The sequence below is a fragment of the Leptonotus elevatus genome, chromosome 10, assembly GCF_054856555.1.
Source record: "Leptonotus elevatus isolate MCC_2025b chromosome 10, RoL_Lele_1.0, whole genome shotgun sequence".
Lineage (NCBI taxonomy): Eukaryota > Metazoa > Chordata > Actinopteri > Syngnathiformes > Syngnathidae > Leptonotus > Leptonotus elevatus.
In genome coordinates, this window is record NC_141248.1 from 8,844,344 (window position 1) to 8,855,294 (window position 10,951).

General features: G+C 38.4%; 1 protein-coding gene across 11 annotated transcripts in view; it reads right to left on the bottom strand.

Moving 5' to 3' along the window:
• The window catches only part of foxp1b (forkhead box P1b), a 188,372-nt gene extending 180,399 nt beyond the window's left edge, over positions 1–7,973 (bottom strand). For 4 of the 11 annotated variants that reach the window (XM_086087385.1, XM_086087382.1, XM_086087387.1 and 1 more), the window contains exons 1-2: positions 7,619–7,972; positions 4,294–4,340 (exon numbers count right to left, since the gene is read on the bottom strand). The gene's annotated coding sequence lies outside the window, so the exon portion shown is untranslated. Of the gene's footprint in view, positions 1–4,293; positions 4,341–7,618 lie in introns of all 11 variants that reach the window. The other 7 variants (XM_086087389.1, XM_086087388.1, XM_086087384.1 and 4 more) reach the window with 5 other exon arrangements.
• Between the last annotated feature and the right edge of the window lie 2,978 nt (positions 7,974–10,951).

Consider the following 10,951-nt stretch of genomic DNA (forward strand, 5'->3'; position numbering starts at 1 on the left):
TAATATTTTATTTCAGTGCTGTTCAAACATGAAACAGATTGCAACCTGTTTGTTAAATGCAGCGGCTCAGTTAGAAGCCTGAATTTTCAGATAAATACATTTTCATGCAAATCTTACAGTGTACATGTTCAAGTTTACTGATTTGTATTTTCTAAATTTGAGTTTTAAAAAAATCGCAATCATCAATTTATAGATTTGTATCGTATCGGAGAAGCTTGACAGACCTAGGTGCATTTGGGGGCGTTTGGGAGCGTGGTTTGCAAAAAGGTCCATTGAGATCCACCCTTAGCCTCTCCACTTATCACGGACTGCCCAGCTAAATACATTTGGTTGTATCATCAAACCTACTCGCTCTTTTACAAATAAACTGCTGAGTAACATGAACAGTAGTGATTTACTGTTTCACCATCGTGACTTTGTTTTTTTGCAAAAAAAATTATAAAAAATAAAATACAATTCATGAAAATTAAATACATAAATAAATAAATAATGTGCAACAGCTCAGGTGTTGTTAAGAGAGGGAGGGTCATGTCATGATTTTGGCAATATTTTGGAAATGTAAATGGTTCCGATGTGTTTTGTTATAGTTATATATTTTTTCATATGCTGATTTAATATAGCTATGCTGATTTAATAGCGCTATATAAAAGAATAACTGGTATATTTTATGTTGCAGATGTTCGTTTCCAATACTGTATGCATATGTTTTGAAATAATTCATATATAAGTCATGTTTGTATATTGATTTGCATGATATGAAGATATAATCATTGTTATTGTTGACAAAATACTTGGCACATTTTGGTTAAATTAGGCGTAATGTTCCTTCATTTTCCACTGTATGGCTCTTTTTTTTTTTTTACTATAGTGGAGATAAGTCACACCCCTGTGTAAATTGACATTTGAATGTGATTGCTTTATTCAGCTTTATTCTGAACCCACACACACATACCCCCATTTATAAGGGGGGGTGAGCACATCTGCCATTATGCTATCTCAGTTGTTGCAAGGTTTCTGTCCGACACATATACATATTCGTATGTACATAATTTGTATTTACACCATTTACAAAATTTTAATTTATGTAATGCAACTGCATATGCTCAACGAACCGAAACATTTAAAACAAAATTAACTCTGACCATAGTTGTTTGGGAACGGCACCACACCCCATTTACAACCCAGAGAGCAAAAACAAACTCCCTCTAAGGAGCTCTGGCGTTTGAGGCAAACAATGTCGGAAGCTCTACTGGGACAGCAAGCTACCAAATAACAACAGTCAGAGCATAAACACGGTATACAGTATAGCTCATTTGGAGAGACGGGATTGGAAGGCAGGAGACAGTGTCTCTTGGAAAACAGACAGTTTGTTTGAACATGAAACTAAGGCACAAAATAAATCAGATGGCACCACTATCTTCCCAGTCTCAGGTCAACTGAATCATTAAAGGTCAGGATGATACCGTCATCTTCCACGAATAGCTCACACAACCACAACAAGTATGACTTCACAGTAGTAAACCCAAGAGGGCAACCCCACTATTTATTTATTATTCTAGCACCTTGGCATCAAGGTTTCAAAGTTTAGGTCATTTTCAATGAAGGAGTAACAACCACCTAAATTCGTTCAATTGTCATTTTAATGATTCAGCTCAGGTCCGAGCAACACCGTTAAGGCTCGGGGAAAAAGAGTGCAACAATAAAAGTAGCCTGTGTTTGATCCTCATATTCGACACCATAATAGTAAACAATGACATTGCATGAGGGACAATGGGCCAATTAGCAATCTCCCCTTCCGCTATCAAGCAGCATGCTAGATTATAATAAGAACCTGCAAACTTTTATCTGTGCTCCAGTCTCATGAGTGTGGCAGCGTTGCACAGCATTGCATCTTGGGTAATTACTACCTTCCAATTACTGCCCAGCTGGTAAATATATCAAATAAACAAGCAACAACCAGTCAATTAGCAGCTCCCTTTCATAACGGGGGTTCACATTGATGTTTTATGTAGTGATAGGGGCACTAACAGTAATCACACAACTCCACGGTGAACTTCTAACTGTTGTAGTTTAGAATACACCTCAAATATGTGATTGAGGCACACTTACGCTCCCTGGTTTGATCTTCAAAGACAAGGGAAGAGTAACGCACACAAAAAAAAAAAAACAGCAGTAGCAGCCTGTCAACAAAATTTGCATTGCTTCGCTCATCCCTCCTCCAGCCACGGACTTGCCGGCTCAAATTTGAGTACGCTGATGGTTTATCACACAGCGAGTAGCAGGCTTAGCCAGAGTGATGCATCCACAAGACGTGATCAAAGAAATCCAACTTTCCAACCAGCAATGGCAACGGAATGGCCCTGCCATGTTATGCTTCTTATAAGCCCGGCACTGCCAACTCGGTAGGCAGACAAGAAGTCAAGGACGAGATACTTTAAAAGGTACTGCCATTTCATTTCATGAGGCGTCAGTGATGTCTATGGTAACTAGGAATTAGTACTTTGCAGGCTCTCTACTTTGCAACTGATTTATGAATGATTTATTCATTCGAGAGACTACATTTTGTCCGAATCACGCTACCGCAGGAGTAGCGAGGTATTTGCGAACAAGAGCGGACAGCTGTCCATAAACTCGTCGTGAGCTGCAGTCTACGGGTCCCTCAGTGGGCCAAATTTCAAATGCTTGCACATTGACCTGCCACTCACGATCGATTGCGGGGGTTTTACGCACTAATTTGCATCGTGATAAATTTATCTAATTAACGCGTTAAACTGTCAGCCCTAGTTTTATTTATTGAAAAGTAATTGTTAAATAGATTTTTTTAAACAAAAGATTTTACTGCTAAATAAACAATGATGGATATTTATTACCACCCAAATAATTTAATAACATTTAAAAAATTTGAGAGAGTATAAAAGAACCGTTTTGGTACCGTTAAGTACCAGTTTCGATTCCCAGGTACCGAAAATTGGAACAAAACCGGTTCAAATGTGAAAGGTACCGATTTGTGTGTTCTTATTGTTATATCTTTTTTAAAGTATTTTATCTTTTTAAAAGGAAAAAGTAGGTCAGCATTTTACGTGCCTCACTTCCTTCGCGTTCAAATACTGTCTTGAGCTGTGACGGCAGCCCAGAACTTTCGCTCAAGTCGCACCATGAAAAGCGGTTGGGCTTACAACAGTGTGTCATTATTTATTCATTTATGAAGTAAGACTTCAAAAGAGAGTTATGTTTTTTTGTTTATTTTGTACTTATACAGACGAGGCATATGTTAAAATAACTCTAATGTATGACATCTTTGAATAAACTTTGCGTATCATTTAAATATCTCGAGGTCGATTTGTCTAACCATTGTAAAAACATCCTGAATGCTGTATGGGTTAGCCTGCATGCTAATTGGTACACTAGCAAGCCAGGTATTTGGTTCCAATAAGTTCATTACAACTCATTGAATTCTTTAGCGATTTTGACACAGATTGGTTTGTTACAAACATCAGACATGCTATTACAAAGCAGCCACGTGTTATTTTAGAATCGGGGCTTTAACACCATCACGGGACTTGCTCAACATGGCAGCCACTCAGACCGAAGGATCAATGTTGTGTTGATATCTCTGCAGACGGCCGCTTGCTTGAAAAGATCCGTATTTTGCTTCCTTTTTCGAAATGATCGCGCAGCACTTCAAAACGTCTCACTGTTGCCGTTTTGAAATAATAACCGGGAAGAAAAAAGCCCCACTATCAACATGCGCATTTGTGTTTGCTGTACCTCCAATTACTGGAGATTTGCAGAGGTGCCATAAAAAGATTCCGAGCATTGTCAAAAGAGCATCGGGTATGATTTCATGTGTATGTAAATTGCATCAAGTGGTGTTTCCACATGGTTTAAGTCCGTAACTGTGCATTCGCACTAAACAATTACTGCATGTACAAACAAAACGTCTGTTCCGGTGACGTCACACCATTTGATCCAAGTCTGCAAATTATGATTTCATTATTAATTTGCCACGCCCACTTGAAGAACTCATTTCTGCACAAATCTAGTTTTTTCATATAGGGGAAATCTATAGTAAGTGAGTCACGATTCCACTTATCTTTTCATATCATATCACACAAGCATCATTTGTAAGTCAGCCTAATACTATTTCTGATCTACTATACAGAGGCCTCAGTCAATGGACAGGTTTTCCAAACCATTGTGTACTTCCAGTTGGGTTTGTTTCATGACATCTGAGTTGGACTTTTGACATGCATGAAAAGTAAAAGGCAGTGATGCAAAGGCTTCTGCACTTACAGCCTCAAACTGGTCCCAAAGCAGCATACCTTCATATCCTTGCTGCCCTATACAGTAGAGTGACACAGAGAAAACATGAATTAGAAATTAAAAGATGAAAACCACACAAGGGGGTTGCATACAAACAAGAGGAGCACACAAGATTTGATGGAGTAGGCTAGTTTTGAAAATGAAGGTTTTGCCGACAAGAACTGTATTCATCATTACTGAAGAATACGGCATATGCCAAAGCTAATGAGTGATATTTTCAAATCATTTGTTTTTGTTTCTACAATGCCAGCACTTCACAATATATCTTCACATAAAAACTGCTGCTAGAGTGCAATTGCAATGTCTTGATTTTAGTGAGGTTAGTACACATGGCCATGACTGCAACTGTAAACACGGACTTCCGACTTCCGGGTTTTACACATCAGCGTCGTTTCCGGCCGGGTTCCAACACTCGCACCCCCACCCCTGCGCCCCCCAAACGCGTCTCAACTCTGAAATGCTTCGGACAACTGAGACAAACGCTCGCACCCGTCGACGGGAACACGCAACCGAAAGGCACAAAGGCGGAAGCGCAAGAACTGGGACGCGGCCCACATGTCACAAACAGAAAACGTCGGAAGTCCCGCCTCCTCCGTGGCATATACCCCGTAAAGAATAGACACAGAATATAAAGTAATCATTTAAATGTATTGTGTTGTATACAAATATACGGGGGCCAGTACTGGTTCTGACAGGGCCATAACAACTTGGCTCATGGTGGCACTTTCAAGAAGGTTTTAATGTTAGACCTGAATCAGCCCCGATATATGACGTCAGCCCTCATAGTATGGAATAAAAAAAATGTTTTTTAATTAAACGTTTATAATATAAAATATCTGACAAAACAAATCATATAGTTGCAACAACAACACATCATTTGTGATGGACTTTTCCCACATCACACATCCATTTTACTCATGCATAATTGAAATCCAGACTGGACAGCTGATGGAGACAGGTGCTAAGGTTGCGCTTGAAAGCAGTGCACAGCTTCAAGCATATGGTTGAGCCCCACAAGAATGGATTCAAATATGTGAACCCTTACCCATCGTTCCACACATTCAAGCCTTTGATTTAACTGACTGTTACCCACCGTGGCTAACATAATAGCATTTGTTAGAACACTCATTCTTGATACACTGATTCCTGTCATAATGAAAACATCCTCTTGCTTCATTTGTGTATTTTAAACCTTTTTTTTTCAGACCAATAGCAGTACTCAGCTCTTGAGTAGTCAACGATACCAAAAGTGTTTTTCACTGGTTAAAAAAATACGTATTTTGTATAGAACACGCAATGCAATTAATTTAAATAAATACATGATACACAGAAAACTTCTCAATCAAAATATGTGGTTGTTCAACAACTTTTCAAGGAATACAGTCATGTGAAAAGAATCTAACAGTGCTTCAATTAACATTTATGAAAACATGATTGAACCACTACTGTTTAGCCAGCAGCACAAATTTGTCATGTAGGCAACGTTTATTTCAACTGCGGTGACTCAATCTGAACACTGGGTGGCATCCTCATAATAATTTAGACAGAATAAATGGCCCATGAAGAAGACGTCATGGACTGTGTGCAGACAAAAAAAATGGATAAAAAAAAAAAAGCAAAACATCGACCAAACCCAAATGTCCAGTACCGGCGGAGACAGCGCTTCCCGCCCATTGAGAAACTATTTTTCACATTTCTAAGTGAGTGAGGTCCATTGGCTTCAAGAAGCAGAAAATAAACAATCAAAATTTGACTCCATCAAACTCAGCAGAAGGCAAATGCAAATACTCAGCAAATGTCTGATATCCATGTCAAACACAAAGGCTGAAAAAGTTGCGTAAAAAAGTCCCTGTACTGTAGCATAAAAAGTGGGTCCGAATTTGTAAAGGTCCATTTCTGCATAAGTGAGCAAGCACACTGACCCCAGTGGCTGTTCAAATAGTGTACAGCCCCTCCCTCGCTCCCGCCCTCAGGAAGATCATGACAACAGCCCAGCAGCAGCACTATTTGATCTGTGATGTTTTCCTTAATCTGGGTTGTCAAGGTTCGGTTGTAGGAGTGTATTTACTTTCCTTCTTCGACCAAAAAGTGTTTTTTCCCCCCACTCTCAGACAATGACTAATCCAAAGACGAAGGAGGAGGCAGCACTGCCAGCAAACCGTCTTAAAGCGGCAGTTTCTCTTTAGAACACAGAGTGTATTTTTACAACAACAACAATAAAAGAATGCAATGGTAATATGTCATTCTCCTGTATCGATTCATTACATTAAAAATAAACTTACATGGCTGAAATCACTGAAAAGTAAAATCCAAGTTTAGTGTCAGTTTGTAATGCACTTGCTACAAAAGAGATTTGAAAGTAAACAATGTATTTAGTGAACTACTTGGTTTGAAACTCAGGAAGTGACAATAACAATGGCATTCACTAATTATCAGGCTATTACGAATTCACCGAGAAGCGGGATAACATTATAACAAGTGCTTTATTATTATTGGACAGCAACTTCTGCATTTGCAATTTTAAAACAATACAAAAAAAAAACACACCCAGCTCAGTGCGCCTGTTTAAAGAGGTTCATACAAAACACACCAACAATTACTTGTGCTAATTTAACCTATTTAACATGTTATCATAGATATGTAAATATAGAAACCGTTTTAAGATATAATAAATATTGAATAAAAGGAAATCCAAGAATTATTTAAATGCTTATTCAACCAAAAAAAAATAACTTTCTATGTTTGCCAGTTGTGTCTTAAGTTTGAGAGACAGTAAACACGTGGACAAAGGCTGCTGCTGCTGCTACTTTGCTCTTCCTCCAAATAAATCACTGCAAACCTACTGTGGCATGCGATGAAAGGTGTCAATTTATCCGAAGAGGGTGCTTCCACTTTCAATTGGATGTCTTAATGTCGTAACTAACTGCATGCGGTTTACCTTGGTTGTAAAAACACCGTAATGCGTTGTTGATCGGTGCATTTACCTCGTCTCAAGAAGTTTGCCAGAACTTTCACAACACAGCAAGAGCACAACGTTGGCAAAGTTGCAAGGTGACTAATCACACATCACACCGACATATGTATTTATGCCATTTGCATTTATGCGCTAGTATGAGCATACAGGTGTGTGCGTGTTTGTGTGCGCGTGTGTGTTCGCCGTGCAAACTTCTAAGCGACAGCCATGTACAAAAGAATATCTGTGTGTGCATGCACGTGTGCGCGCCGTAGCAACTGGCGTCTTAATAAGACACAACAAAGATACATGTGAACGTTATTAGCTATAACGTAAACTTACCAAGATGCGAGTCGCTAAAGAGCAGCTAGACGCACGCGGATGAACACAACTTGCTTAGGCTGAGATAAAGGGCTGCGCGCCAGCTTGTGTACGGAGACCGCGTGCGACACAAATCACACAGTAAACACCAACAAGATTACTCCGCCATCCTTTTTGGTTACGGTGGCGGGGGCACTAACTAACTTGACACCTAACTTAGCGTGTGTCGGGAGGGTGGAAGCAAATAGTTTGTCGTCCAGGTCGTTGTCGTTGAAAAAAAAGACGTGTTCCTTCCTGAGTATTGTTTAAAGGTATAAAAAGGCAAACAAAAGAGGAAGAAAAAGGGGAAGAAGCGCCGATTTGGATGTTGTTGTTTTGATCTTCCAGGTCCGTGACGTCATATCCACCTGCTGCGTAAACAACGTTCATTGCATTGCAGCGGTCGCAATCACAAGTGCTATTCAGATGAAAAGAGCACTAAGAAGCACTAAGTAGGTTTTTTTCTATGGGGGAATATAATGATATGCATTAGTTTTAGCAGAAAGGGCGACAAGGGAGGTTGTCGGGAAAAACTACAACCTAAACTAATTACAACGGAGAGGCAATGAATTACATATATTTCAGAAATGCCACAACTTTTTATAATTGACTTTGACATAATTACCAAATGTGTTGGGAGGAGTTTAAGTATTAAATAATTTCACATTACTTCTGACTACATGGCTCAGATGCATACAGTATTTTCTTTGGTGAATGTCCAATATTTGCCTAATTTATAAAATGATCGAAAAAGGCTAGTTGTAGCAAATATTTGGTTGAAAGATTTTGCTTACTGCTAACCATATTTTGCCATGACTGATGTTACAGTGATTAAAATGTATTTTGCTTGCCTCATAAAGAAATTACTAGGCCAGTTTAACAGTCCAGTCAACACTAATTGTAAAGCAACATTGATTTGATTTCACGAGAAACTACTTGAAGTTGTTTTTTGTCCTTGATCAAGGTCTGAGAAGCACAGCCCTTTTCATTATGAAAGACATTACATACAGTACTGTACTTTTTTTCCCCCCTCGGGGTTGCAGCCGAGAGACCATGCTGCCGCTGCAGAACCCTCGCTGTGTGTTTCTTAGTAGACAGCGCCACCGTTTGATTGTGCGCGGTAATAGCCCAGTTTGAATAATATGTTCACCTGCTTCATACGATACGGACTGTTTACCGAGAATTGAATGAACTTGTAGTTTTGTAAAATAATAAATACAATCTTGAAATTCTGCACTATTAAAACCTTGCATATAAACCTCAGCTGAAAGGTTTGCCACCTTGGCTCTTTTTTTTTTTTTTAACTTTAAATCAGAAAGCCCAGATCTGTGCAAAAGTCGTCATTAGAATTGTTGTCTGAGTAATGCTAAAATTACCATGTAATGGATCGCCACAAAAAAAAAACTCCCTGATTTGATCGTTTTATGATATCTACTGGGACATGATGATGATAAATGGAGTCAATAACGTCCCTCGCAACTTCGCGAGGATGTTTTATTTTAATCGTAGTCTTACAGCCCTAAATACATGTTGTTGCCTCTTCTTTGAGGAATGAATTGTTGCTGGCTCCTCAATTGGATACTTCCACAGCTTTCTGTGATGGTGATGACTACTTTCACTGTCCAAAAAATATATATATAATCTGTCGGGGTTGCCAGAAAAATTCTGTAAAAATACAGAGCAACTTGTACATTTTACTGATATTTATTGTACAATGAACAATACATAAATGTTACTTTCATTGGTATTAAATATATAATAAAAGGTAACTGCTTCTAAATGTAACTGGGATTCAATGTACAACTACTCATTCCCCTACTGATGATGCAACATGAGGAGCAACTGGGGGTTTAATATCTTGCTCATGGATATTTTGACACAGTCACAATGGCCTGGAATCGAACCAACAACAGCAGGGTCACTGGGCCACGCCGCCCCGTTCTTAAATTATCAGTAAAGGACTTTTACAACATATTAATATTATAATATTAATATCCACGGAGGTGTTGTGTCTTGTGCCAGTCTTAAATAATTCACCTTTTAATCTAAAATTAATAAGTAAGGCTATTTTTGGGTTGTTATGTAATATCTATGTTATGTAATTGTATTATTTTTGTCATTTTAACAGTCTTAAAATAAAGGAACAGATTTTGATAGCATAAAAGTCAAGCCAACACGAGCAGGCTCTTTATTAAATAAAATTTAAAAAACATCTGAAATTTAAAATATGTTTTTTCTTTTTCTTCTCAATGCAAAACCTTTTCAAGTTAAATAAAAGTAGGAACACTATTTTGTGTGCGTTCCCCTTATTGTACCAAGTTACCAAAATGGGCATTGTATGTTATTGACAGTAAAATTCATTGTTACTTTTGTACTCGAGTACAATTCAAGATTTAATTATTTATTAATGTATTTATTTTTATTTGATATAGTTCAGGAGTTGAAAATGTACTTGTAATTTTACGATACTTTTTAAACAAAAAGTATATGTTTTTCTACTTAAGTATGCCACATATGAGTAGCTGTGCTTGAATAATAAACTATAAGTGTTTTATTTCTGTAGTGTCTTGTCATACGTTATAAACATGATTGTCTGGCGTAATTAAAACAACTTTGATGTACTTAGATGTGTGTGCGCTTTTGTATGAAGTCAATCTTGCACGTAATCTCGAATACTTCCGTGGCCTGATCTGCATGTCAATATGGGATCTTTCAGCTCAGTGGAGCCAACAAGCTCGCGTTGGTCTCAATTTATTAGCATGTTCCTCGTTGTCACCATGCAGCTGTGTTGCGTGGATTAAGGGCACGACTTGATTGGGTGGAGTTGTAAATTAATTGAGGATCGCTATCTGTTACGTGATAGCCTCTCTGCCACAAGCATGCCGACAACAAGTAATTAGCGTTCTGTTAATTAGGTAATTAAGCTAATGAATAGGAGCTGGTATGATTTCTGAAAGGGTCCGATTGGCTTGCATCCAGGGCTTTCCTCTCACTGTCGACAGAAGCGTTCAAAAGACAAGGTCTACAAGGTCGAAGTAAAACAGGATTGTTTTACTGGATTTAATTTAATACATAATGCAATTTTGTTGTTGTAGTGGTGGTGGTCACTTGGGGGAGAAGTAGAGGAAACTAATAAATAGCTTCGCATCAGCCCAATGGGCATTTGCCCCTCTATGCCAAATGGCCAGCCCAGCTCTGGATCCACCTACCTGGAAGAGGAAGCTAAAAATGTTTTACATTTGTCTAATATTAATCTTGTATTTGTCAAATGCTAATGTGTGGGAATAGCCTCCAGCTATTGTAATCACAATGAGT